General features: G+C 35.0%; 1 pseudogene; it reads right to left on the bottom strand.

Moving 5' to 3' along the window:
- Positions 1-1,278: 1,278 nt before the first annotated feature.
- LOC113777589 lies at positions 1,279-6,370 on the bottom strand (annotated as a pseudogene).
- Positions 6,371-11,105: the final 4,735 nt, after the last annotated feature.

Below are 11,105 nucleotides of genomic sequence, written 5' to 3'. Positions count from 1 at the left end.
AATTTCACACCTGCACAAATATGCAAACTTACATGGAAACAGAGAGTTTGCAAGGACAGAATCCAACCATGAGCAACTTATTGACTGATTTAAACATATTTATTTGCCTGACACAGCAAGGAGTCACACAGCATCAACTGAGGCTATCTACATCCGGAATAGGTACAAGGAGAGTCCCTCAACAAACTTTTTTACCCAAACACTTTCATCAGTTTTTCTAATTTTAGGATTCTGATCTCTTTCTAGCACATCTTATAATTCACAATAGGTTTTAGCTAGTCATCTATCTAATAGCTGACAAATTGACCAAAATGCAGACAAAACTTCCTATCAATTCAAATGAGAGATTAAATGACCTTAAGACATAATCATTAGAGTTGCTTTATGCTAGTGTGAATTTTAACGAGTTTCTGTGGAAAAGAATTCTTCGAATTTTTTCGAGCTAGCCCGGCATAATATTTGCAGGACACAAATCATATACCAACACTTAGCATTTGTCAATTTAACAAGAACTTAGAAAGTAGTGCTGCAGTACCAAAAGCAATTCATAAGAGTGTGCTATGCTAAACATTCAATGATTCTCCTGTTATTTATAGGAGGCAAAACCAGAACACATCCAGGGTGTACTGACCAACAGGTAGAGCGACAAGGTTTTTTGGTTAGGTGGCCAGGGGTGCCAATTTTCTTGTAGAAGATGTTTATTCCTCAAAAGTAGAAGATAAAACCAAAATGATCCCAGAACTCATAATTGGCAAAGAAATAAACTACTAAATGGTGTAATACTTCATACACTCTAGAGCTACAGCCACGAATGATGTGAATCCCAAAGGTTGTGTAAGGTGATCCTTTTGGAGAACTAAATGCTGAAAGGAAGAAACTACTGCATCAAATATACACAACGTGGCATACAGCAAAAATAAAACATCGAGTTGCATTTTTGAGAAAACCCAATCAAGCGAAAACTTAGGCAATTGCGGAGGAGGTGGTGTGATATTGGTGGTTCTACTGAAGATAAATCATAGGATGGCTCAAGTTCTTCGATAAGGCATTGGACATCCATTCCAGCCTCGATTCAGATTAACTTGGTTCAACATCCAACCAAATTCAAATTTAATCCCCAAATGGTTTGGTCTAGCATCACAATCCAATAGATGGCAGGATAAAGCTCTTTTAAATTAAAGTTGGCTTTGGATGGGATGTTAAATGAAAGTTCATCTAGATCGGGGTTTCCTTGAAATGCAACCCAGTTCTTGCCCACAGAGGTTCTCTCTTGTATGCTCTCTTTTTGTACAAATCATAGCAGCCACAGTAGATATAAGCAGTAAGTCGGCAAGTGTTTGGGTGCAAGATAAAGACCCAAACACTACGAGAAACTTCTATTCAGGATTGAAACTAGAGACAGGTAACTCCAGAAACAAGACCTACCAACCAATTAAGAAGGAAACGAAGTCTGCCAAAGACAAAGATTAGTTTGCTATTACACGAGTATTGATAACACTTCGACACAAGAAATATAGTGTAAAACCTTGACAAATAAGCTATATAAATAGATGAATTACGCTAGTCAAAATATTCCATCACCACTAATCAAGGCATTTACCCATTTCATTAATGCATAGAAGACTATATCAGTAATATAAAACCCTGAGTTATAGCCATTTGCAGTACGAGTCTGTCTGAATTTCAAGAAAGAATGGAATAACTCACCTTATCTAGCAATATTACATCCTCCTCTTCAACCAGAAATCCATTGCACACTGACTGGTTACAAGTTCTACAAGGGTCATACCATATCCGAATACATCCGTCTTCTCCAAAGGCTTTCCAGTTATTCAGGGGCAACGTGTCCCGTAGTTCCCCAGACTTGAGTCCTAATGTGTTAGTTTTGTACCCACTGAAGAAAGCTTCAAAGTCATCATCCAGATGGATGTTGCCAGCCTTCAAATCTTGGTGTACAATTTTGTATTGCAATGCTCATGCAAGTACTCCAGGACATGTGCTGTATGAAAGTAAATTCATTTCTACTAAGTCAATCAAGGCCTTTCTCTCCCGGTCTGTGGTCTATCATGGGCACAAATAGATATTTTACAATCACTGAAAGGTCATTGTTATCACCGCAAATTATGCCCAATAATAGCTAGCAAAGGCAACATATATCTCTCATTTCCACCTCAGTGACTAATAGTACCTTAACAAACAATAATAAATAATGATTAGTATTCGTGATATGGATTCAATATTTCCATTCTATGGTGGGTATCTTTTTTCAGTATATTAATTTACTGCATAAAGTAGGAAAAAATGTTGTGATGAAATGCTTCAGAAAACTAAACTAGCTACAGAGAATGGATGCTACTAGAAAAATCCAAGTATAGAAAATTTTTATCACAAACTTTTTTTTCTGAATTCAGAAATAAGATTAGTTTTCCCATCTTACAATTTGGATATTGTTGCACAAAATTTGAAATCCTCCATTATAAGCTATTAGAAAAGAACCTTTATCATTTCCAAATAATTAAGTCATCTGCAGGACAGTATCTTTTTCAATGTGATTTGAAGACCTGCCCTTAAAATTCTCACAAACTGATGTTGTGAAAGGTGTGATTACGGTTTAGACTCATCCATCTGAAAATAGTAAGATAGCAATCAATGGACATTGAATCATAACAGGGCACCATATAGCTTTTCCCCGATGAGTGCTATATCCCGATCATGAAAGAAAGAGATTAAATATTAATAACTTAAAATTGAAATTATGTTCTCTGTGAAATTGAATAAACTTGATTTTAACCTCTTATCATACCTTACAACCTGAATAAGATTGCATGATGAGTTAGATCCAAAAAGCAAAAAAATAAGGGCTAGCCCTGGTTTTGCTGAAGTTCAACATTCAAATTGAGAGGTGGGAGCATTCTGGTTTCATTTCAATATCTATTTCTTTTTCTTTTTTTTTTTTTAAATCGTCTCTCAGATGTGAAAATTTGATTTTTAAACTATCACAAATTTAATGACAGCTTAACTCCATGCATGTGAACACAGGATGGAAGAATAATACTTTCTGAGTTAAACTTAAGCTGAATTTGGAATAATACTAACTCAGAAAGCATTTCTTAAACTCATTCTACAAACATTTCTACAAGGCCTCATTTAAATCTCCACCACAGGACAAAAGTTAAGTTGTCAACATGAGCAAGAAGAATTATTCTTCTTAATGGCATCCAAAAAACATGCTACCGTCATTCTCTTTGCAACACATGATCCCATTGCAAATTAGTGCATGCAGTATCAAAGCCATACAAATAAAATCTGCATGGAAGAGCTATATGGCAGATCAACAAAAGATCACTTCTCAATGTTGTTTATAAGTCACTAGACAGTTTACTTCTTCCACAGCCAATAGAAATAATCCATCACTTTCAAGCACAGGTTACTTAACAACATAAAATTATAGAGCCATCAAATTTGTTCCCAAGAGAGATTAAGAAATAGTCTTAACCACTTTAACTGATTTCTCTCGTATAAAATTCATGATGACTATTTCCTTACATTTTAATACCTGATTAATTGTCTCTATCCAGTTTGAGCTGACATCAAATCATCACACTGCAATTCAGATTCCACCCCTCTCCTGCTCCACCTACAAAGAAAAGAACAAGAAAAAAGAAATTGGTTGATAGGATGAGCCAGTAAAACTTTCTCTTTTTTTTCCCTGACCATTGCTGATGGTGACCTAATAGAAGTACAGTATTGCAATAAAAACCTTTCTTTAGTTACTATTGCAACTTAGGAACAACCAAATATTAATATTGAAGAATCCCATAATCATGTCTATTGTTAATCAACAGCCAAGCGGATTTATGGATGAGGAGAAATATATGAAAAAAAAACAGAGAATTTCTGGGATAAAGTATTCTAAGTTATTGCAAGGGAATGATATTTTTGCTACACTTCCACTAAATGTCTATATAACTTAGTACAGCATTAAAAATTAAAGGGAAAAACAATCAGAATACTTTTTGCTGGATCATACTTAAAAAGTTCGGGTTCAGTCAAATGCTGTGAAAAAAATCAATGGCCATGACTATGGACATCAAAATATGAATCCAAAGCAAGAAACTGGTCTAGAAAGTTTGTACACTTTTGAACCGGTGGAACTTTTGGCTCCATTTAGCAATTGAAATAAAAGTAACTATTTTATCATTCTTACATGAAAAAATTTCCTCAAAATTATAGAAGTGCAGCTTGAAACTTTTCTAGAAATTGAATATCACAAACTACATTGCAGATGATGTTTAATTCTTTACACTCAACAAATTCAAATAGTAATTATCCGAACTGAACATAAAAGGCAAGCTAAAGTACCAACACCCATGAAAAATGAAGAAAAAGAGCCTGTACAATTTACCACTTAAGTGACATGCCACATTGAAGTTCTCCATGAAAAGATAAAGAAGAAGTCTTGAGAAGAAGTCGTGCAAATCCAATTAACTGCACCAACTGTCTGTGAACTGATACACCTAACAATTGAACTTCCCTAAGGAATGCAGCTTCACCACCAGACCGATGCTCTCTGAGGTATTTCACAAAATATCACCAAGAGGCCTCCTCTAAACAAAGATGATAAGTGATAAAAGGATCAAATGTGAACCTTATTAACATTTCTACCAGCAAATTAAACATCAGGGGCCAAAAAACTGCACGACCAACATGTTACAACTAATGTGAAGGTCCTCTTTGTCCCCCATCCATGAACTTCTTGCTATCGGGATCAATCTTCAGCATCAACAATAGCACAGAAGGATTGTTCTGATTCGCAGCAGATAAATCAAGTAAAATGGAAAACGTAGATGCATCCAGCAAGAATCCTCTATGGACCATTTCTTCATGATAGACCATCGCATCATCATAATGACCTCCCTTAAGGAGTCCTTGCAGAATGACATTGTATGTAACACTATTTGCCAAGCAACCCTTCTCTTCCATTTTTTCAATGAGCTCTTTACCCTCGATGAGCAGACCTTCTGAAAGCAGGCCAGCAATCATGGTGTTGTATGTTATGACATTAGGGTCCAATCCTTTAAGGGAGAGATTGTTGAAAAGATCTCGAGCACTATCGAGCCTCTTGCTTTTGCACAACCCATCAAGGATGATATTGTACATTTCTATGTGTAGATTTGTTCCATCAGTTTCCATTGCATGGAATAACTGCAATGATTCATCGATATGTCCAGTCTTGCATAACCCATCCAACATCACGCAGTAAGTGTGAAAATTAGGCTTCATGCCAGAAGCTTGCATCTCATTGAAAATTTCTAGTGCACCAAGATACCTTCCTGAACTAAATAACCCTTGTAAGACAGTGGTATAAACAGCAATATCAGGTGTTAAACCTTTATGCTGAATCTCTCGAAAGAGATTCATGGCTGCTTCCACTTTATTGGCCTTGAAATAGGCATTTATCAGAGTACCATAGCAATGGAGATTGGGTGTAAGGCCGCTAGCAACCATGGTATTGAAAACTCTACTTGCGTCATCTATTCGCCTCTGTAAACAGTACCCATCCATTAAGGAACTGTATGTGACCAGGTCGGGATTTTGACCTTGCTGAACCATGATGTGCACTACCTCTTCAGCATCTTCTATATGCCCTTCCTTACACAGTGCATCCACCACTATATTGAAAGTAAAAACATCTGGAACAATATTATGAACCTTCATCTCAGCAAAGAGCTTGTCAACATCCTTCCATCTGCTTAAGTTGCACAGACCTTGAATCAAACAATTGTAAGTGACAACATTCGGGGAATGTCCTTTTCAATCATCTCCTGTAAGAGGGCAAGAGCTTCATCAACCATTTTATCCTTGCACAAGCTGTCAATGACAGTATTGTAAATAATTGCAGTAGGCTTACAAGGGCTTCCTCGTTTTTCCATTGCTCTGAGGAATTTAATCGCTGTTTGAGTGTTTCCTGCCTTACAGAGCCCATCTATCACAATGCCCAACATAGTTTCATTGGGTTTACAAAGTTTTTCCTTGATTATCTTTTTGAACAATTCTTGCGCCTCAGGAACCTTGTGTTCTCGAAAGAGTCCCTTAAGTAAAGTGCCAAAGGTGACCACATTAGGAACAAAACCACGTTTGAAGAAGCCAGACAATGTAGAAAAAGCTAAATCCACTCGGCCCACAACGCAGCAACAATTAATCATTATATTAAGGGTGGCCTCATCAACAGGAATGCCCCGGACACACATATCTCTAAAAAGGGAAATAACTGAAGAATAATGATTCTTCATCTTAACAATACAAGTCAGCATTTGATTGAATTGAATAACAGAAGGCAGAGGCCTCATCCGGACCATCCGCTCGAACAAGCTCAAAGCATCATCAAGGCTGTTGACATTATTAATATCATTCCTTAATTCAGGTTGAAATTTCAGAGCTTTTTCAGAAGAACTCTTAAATTTACTACTAATAGCAGAATAAAAAGCCAAATGGGGTTTATGGTTTGGGAATGCAGAGAGGAATGATGCAAGAGTAGTACAACCTGCAGGAGCAGGAGTACCTAATGAAGCCGCTGCTCCGTGAGACCGAGCAATGGAAACAATCGCCGCAGAAGAAGCTCTTCTCTGCATCGTCATCGTCTTCATCATCATCATCGCCATCGTCTTCCGGTCTGAAATGAACTAATTACTGGGATTTTTGAGGCAAATTCTGAAGCTCGGTTGTTGAAAATTATTTTCAGAGGTATTCGTCGAACTATAGGAAGTTCTTTTCTCCTTTTCAGATATTTTAATGTAATATGCCTACTTTTGGCTCAGATAATTACTTCCTCCTGCCTCCTTTCAACTGAGCCGTTGAAAAAAAAAGTGTGAACCATTATTGATTTCAAAATGTAATTTTGTAAAAATAATTTCAAAATTATATTTAAATAATTATTTTATGAAGGTCAACGAAGAGTTTCAAATTTTGAATTTTCCTACTCACATTCGACTCAACACCAAGTAACTTTGATCAACAACTAAGTTGAACCTTTGACTAAATTACGTGCAAGTTCGAGTCAAATAGTTTGACTAAATTATACCCCTAAACTTGCCTAAATAAAATTTGCTACATGGCTCAAAAATTTTTACTTAATGGGGTAGTATTTAATTACTCTAAAAATATATATCTTTTCTATGTTCAAATATAACTACTATCAAGTTTAACTTAATCAAGTGTTGCAATAATAACAACAATATCATCGTTCATAATTAATAATAATATCATCTCACCCGCTTTTTACAAAATAGCTTCTTTTTTTATTATTATATTAAAAAAGGGGTTTGGGCATTGCTAGGCTTTTGATTGAGCTTTAACATCCGACACTGTGACGACGTCGTGGTAATTGAGAAAGGATTTGGGGCAGGGACGGTCATCAGTATGACCGTCCCTGCACGGTTAAGGGCCAAGATTGACCCTCAAAATTTTGTGCGGTTGAGATTACACCATGTAACTCGATTTCCGCGTCAAGTGTGGGGCCCACCACTATCTGTTGTGAAAATACATCCTGTGAAAAAAAAGTTACACGATGTACAAAGAAAGTTACGCGCAGTTGATAATGACTAAAATTGGCAGGGACGGTTGCACCCGTGCCCCGAGTCTATTGAGAAAGCAATAAAAGCGCAATTGCCTGAATTTTACCTCTGAAAATAAACAGATTAAATAATCTTCCAAAATACAAATTACACATTTAATCTAAAAAACAAATAGTAAATAATCATCTACTAAGGACTATTGACACTCAGATTGAATAATCAAACAGCAGCATAATATGTATAGCTTAAAATAATTGTAAATATTATAAAATAATTACTAATAAAACTTTTAAATAAACTAACATTTATAACAACAGGCAGCACTATTCTGCACTTCTTCAAAAATTATTTTTCTGATCCACCACTTTTTTCGTCACTCGAATGACAATGCTACTCGATTCACTACTTTTTTCAATCTATGCCATCATTGAAATGATAATGCCACTCGATTCATCACTTTTCTGATCAGAGGATAATGAGAGATAATCTTCCTGCGGAACAATGGCTACTTTGAGAAGATAGAGGAGAAGATGAGGAGGGATTTGGATTGAGGATTGTGCAAGAAAGAAAATAGAAATGTTAGTCTGAAGTTGGGGTTCTCACTTGAGTGAATAAAGGCCAGTTTTATAGAAAACTGTCGGCATTATACAATAATTGTAGAAAGTTATTTTGATACAATAATTGTACTGATTTGCAATGCTACTTTGACTGAAATTTTTTTTAAAATTGAAGCTGGCATTGTTGATCTCTTGTATCAACGGTCCAGAGCTGCTGCATTAAAAAAAAACTATTTTTCTATCGCCGCAAATCAAATTTGCGGAAAATGAAAAAAAACCTATGAACTACGACCGTTGATCATGATTTGATCAACAATTTGAAAATTAATGTCGCAAATGATATTTGCGGTTTCACAAAAAATATATTTCAGATCTTCGCATATGTAATTTGCGGCGATTTGTGGACCATTGATCAAGTGGATCAATAGTTCACAAATTTCGCATGTACGGAATATTAAAAAAATTTTATAACACCACAAATGTGTCGACCGGTCCACAAATTTCACTTGTGCTAAATTAAAAAAATTATTCATATTGCCGCAAATTTAATTTGTGCCGATATGGGGCCGTTGATAAGTGGATCAACGGTTCACAAATTTTTTCCATGTGCGGCATTAAAATATTAAAAAATCCTTCACTACAATTTTTATGTGCGTGAATAGGATTTGAAAAATTGTTTTCTTCACCTTCAAATAACGACCTTTGACATATATTAATCAACGGTCCATCTACGGTTAAAATAAAAAATTCTATCCAAAATCTTAATTTAAAAAACTGTTAAGCAGTTGAAAATAAATGTAAAAATATTTCGATTTTTTTTTTTGCACCGATATTTCCACCTGCATCGACCCTTATATTATCCACATATCCTGTGCAGCACTACTTTTGTGATATTTTTTGGTTTTAACATTATTTCGAGAAATTCGCCCTGCTAACCAAGAACTCTCAATTAAAAAAAAAATCTTAACCAAAGTAGTGATGCAATACTAAAGATGCAGAAAAAAAGAAAATTTTCAGCTATTATTGCATCTTACAAAATGGCATCTTAAATCCATGCATGTGAAGACAGTATAGCAGAATAATAATTTCTGAGCTAAACTTAAAGCTAAATTTGGTATAGCACCAACTCAGAAAGCATAAATTAAGTTCATTCTACAAATATTTCTACATTGCCTTGTTGGAATCTACACCACAGGACACAAAAATAAATTTTTGACAAGAGCAAGAAGACTGATTCTCCGTAACAGCATCCAAAAACATGCTATCATCATCATCCTCTTTGTAACACAGGACCCGATTCCTGATCAGAGCATGCACTAGCAAAACCAAACAAATAAAATATGCACAGAAGAGCTACATGGCAGATCAACAAAAGAAAACACGGCTTATTTCTTCCACAGCCACTAGAAATAATCCATCATTCTTAAGCACAAGATACTTAATGAAAACATAATCCTAGAGCCAAAGAATCTGTTCCCAAGAGTGATCAAGAAATTAGTACTAATCATTTTAATTGGTTTCTTTCGAATAAAATTCATCATAACTATTTCCAAACATTTTAATCCCTAACAAATTGTTTCTATTCAGTCTGAGCTGACATCAAACCTTCACATTCTGCAATACAAATTCCACCCCTCTCCTGCTCCAGTAAAAAAGAACAAGAATACGAAAAAAGAAATTGGTAGGTATGAAACTTGCTAGACTCGAACAAGTGTATTATTAACATTGTGATGAGCCAGTAAGACTTTTTCTTTCTTTCTTTTTTTTTTTTTCTTTACCATTGTAGATGGTGACCTAATAGTATGCTTGAATCTTTTTGTTAATGTTGCCATGTGAGAGAGATGAAAGATGTAGCATTGGTAACGTGAACAGATTGTGGTTTACTTAGCTGAAATATGATTTCCTTTTGCCAAATTCTGTTTTCCCATTATTGGTTCCACTGTCGGTCCGGCCCAGTGCCCGCCCAAAATGGTGATCAAATTGCTCCCTTCTCAGATGGTCAACTCTCAAAGACTATTCAGGATGATTGAGCTGTAACCTGTGTTTTAAAACTCGGACCGGACCGTGCAGTCAAACCGGGAACCGGTCCGGTCCGAATCATGCTTAAAAATCGAGTAAGTAAAAATTCGGTCAAAAATCGGGTTTGACCGGAAAAAACCGGATTTTTCCGGTTCAAATAGCATTCAAAAAAAAAACTCAAACTTTTTCAATATTATGTTTTGATCCCTAGATTGTTAAAAATTATTTATATACCTCAAATATTTCATACTTTATCAATATTTTCTTAAAGTTTGGTATTATTTTTCAATTAAGTCCATAATTTTAATTCTAAACTTGTTAATGCTCATTAAATAATATAAATTGTTACTTGATTGTTCTAATTTCTTTGTATTTTCTTGTTAAATATATTTAAAACATCAAATATATATGAATATACATTTATTAATATTTACATGTTATTAGGTATTTTACATATAATATTTTAATTTTTAAATAATTTTTAATTATGACGTCATGCGATTCAACGCCTATCGAATCCGGTTGAACCCATTGACCCCTGACCCTTGAGGTTGACCGAGTCGATACTCGGTCCGGTTCTGAAAACATAGACCATAACTCAATGAGTCCTTATTGATACTTGGTGATATAGTGGTCCAAAAAGATTGCTGGATTAGATATTCAAACTTAATTTGTAACGGAATAAATGATTTCATATGGGTTAATTGATAAGTAATATAATAGGTTTAATTAATTTTTGGATTAATGTTTTCTACATCTTGAGTGTACGTAAAGGTTCATTTATATTAGCAGATGTGGATACATGACACATGTGCAAAAATAAATTTTTAAATTTTAATAAAAACTAGTTTCATACATTAAAACCGGCTAGTGATTAAAAAAGAAAACCTTTACCGCTTTAATATAAGAAAGATTAATTCTTAATTAAATTACATTTGTGGTTTTTTGGAGTTCA

The sequence above is a fragment of the Coffea eugenioides genome, chromosome 7 (assembly GCF_003713205.1).
Source record: "Coffea eugenioides isolate CCC68of chromosome 7, Ceug_1.0, whole genome shotgun sequence".
Taxonomy (NCBI): Eukaryota; Viridiplantae; Streptophyta; class Magnoliopsida; order Gentianales; family Rubiaceae; genus Coffea; species Coffea eugenioides.
This window is presented reverse-complemented; position numbering and strand designations above follow the sequence as displayed.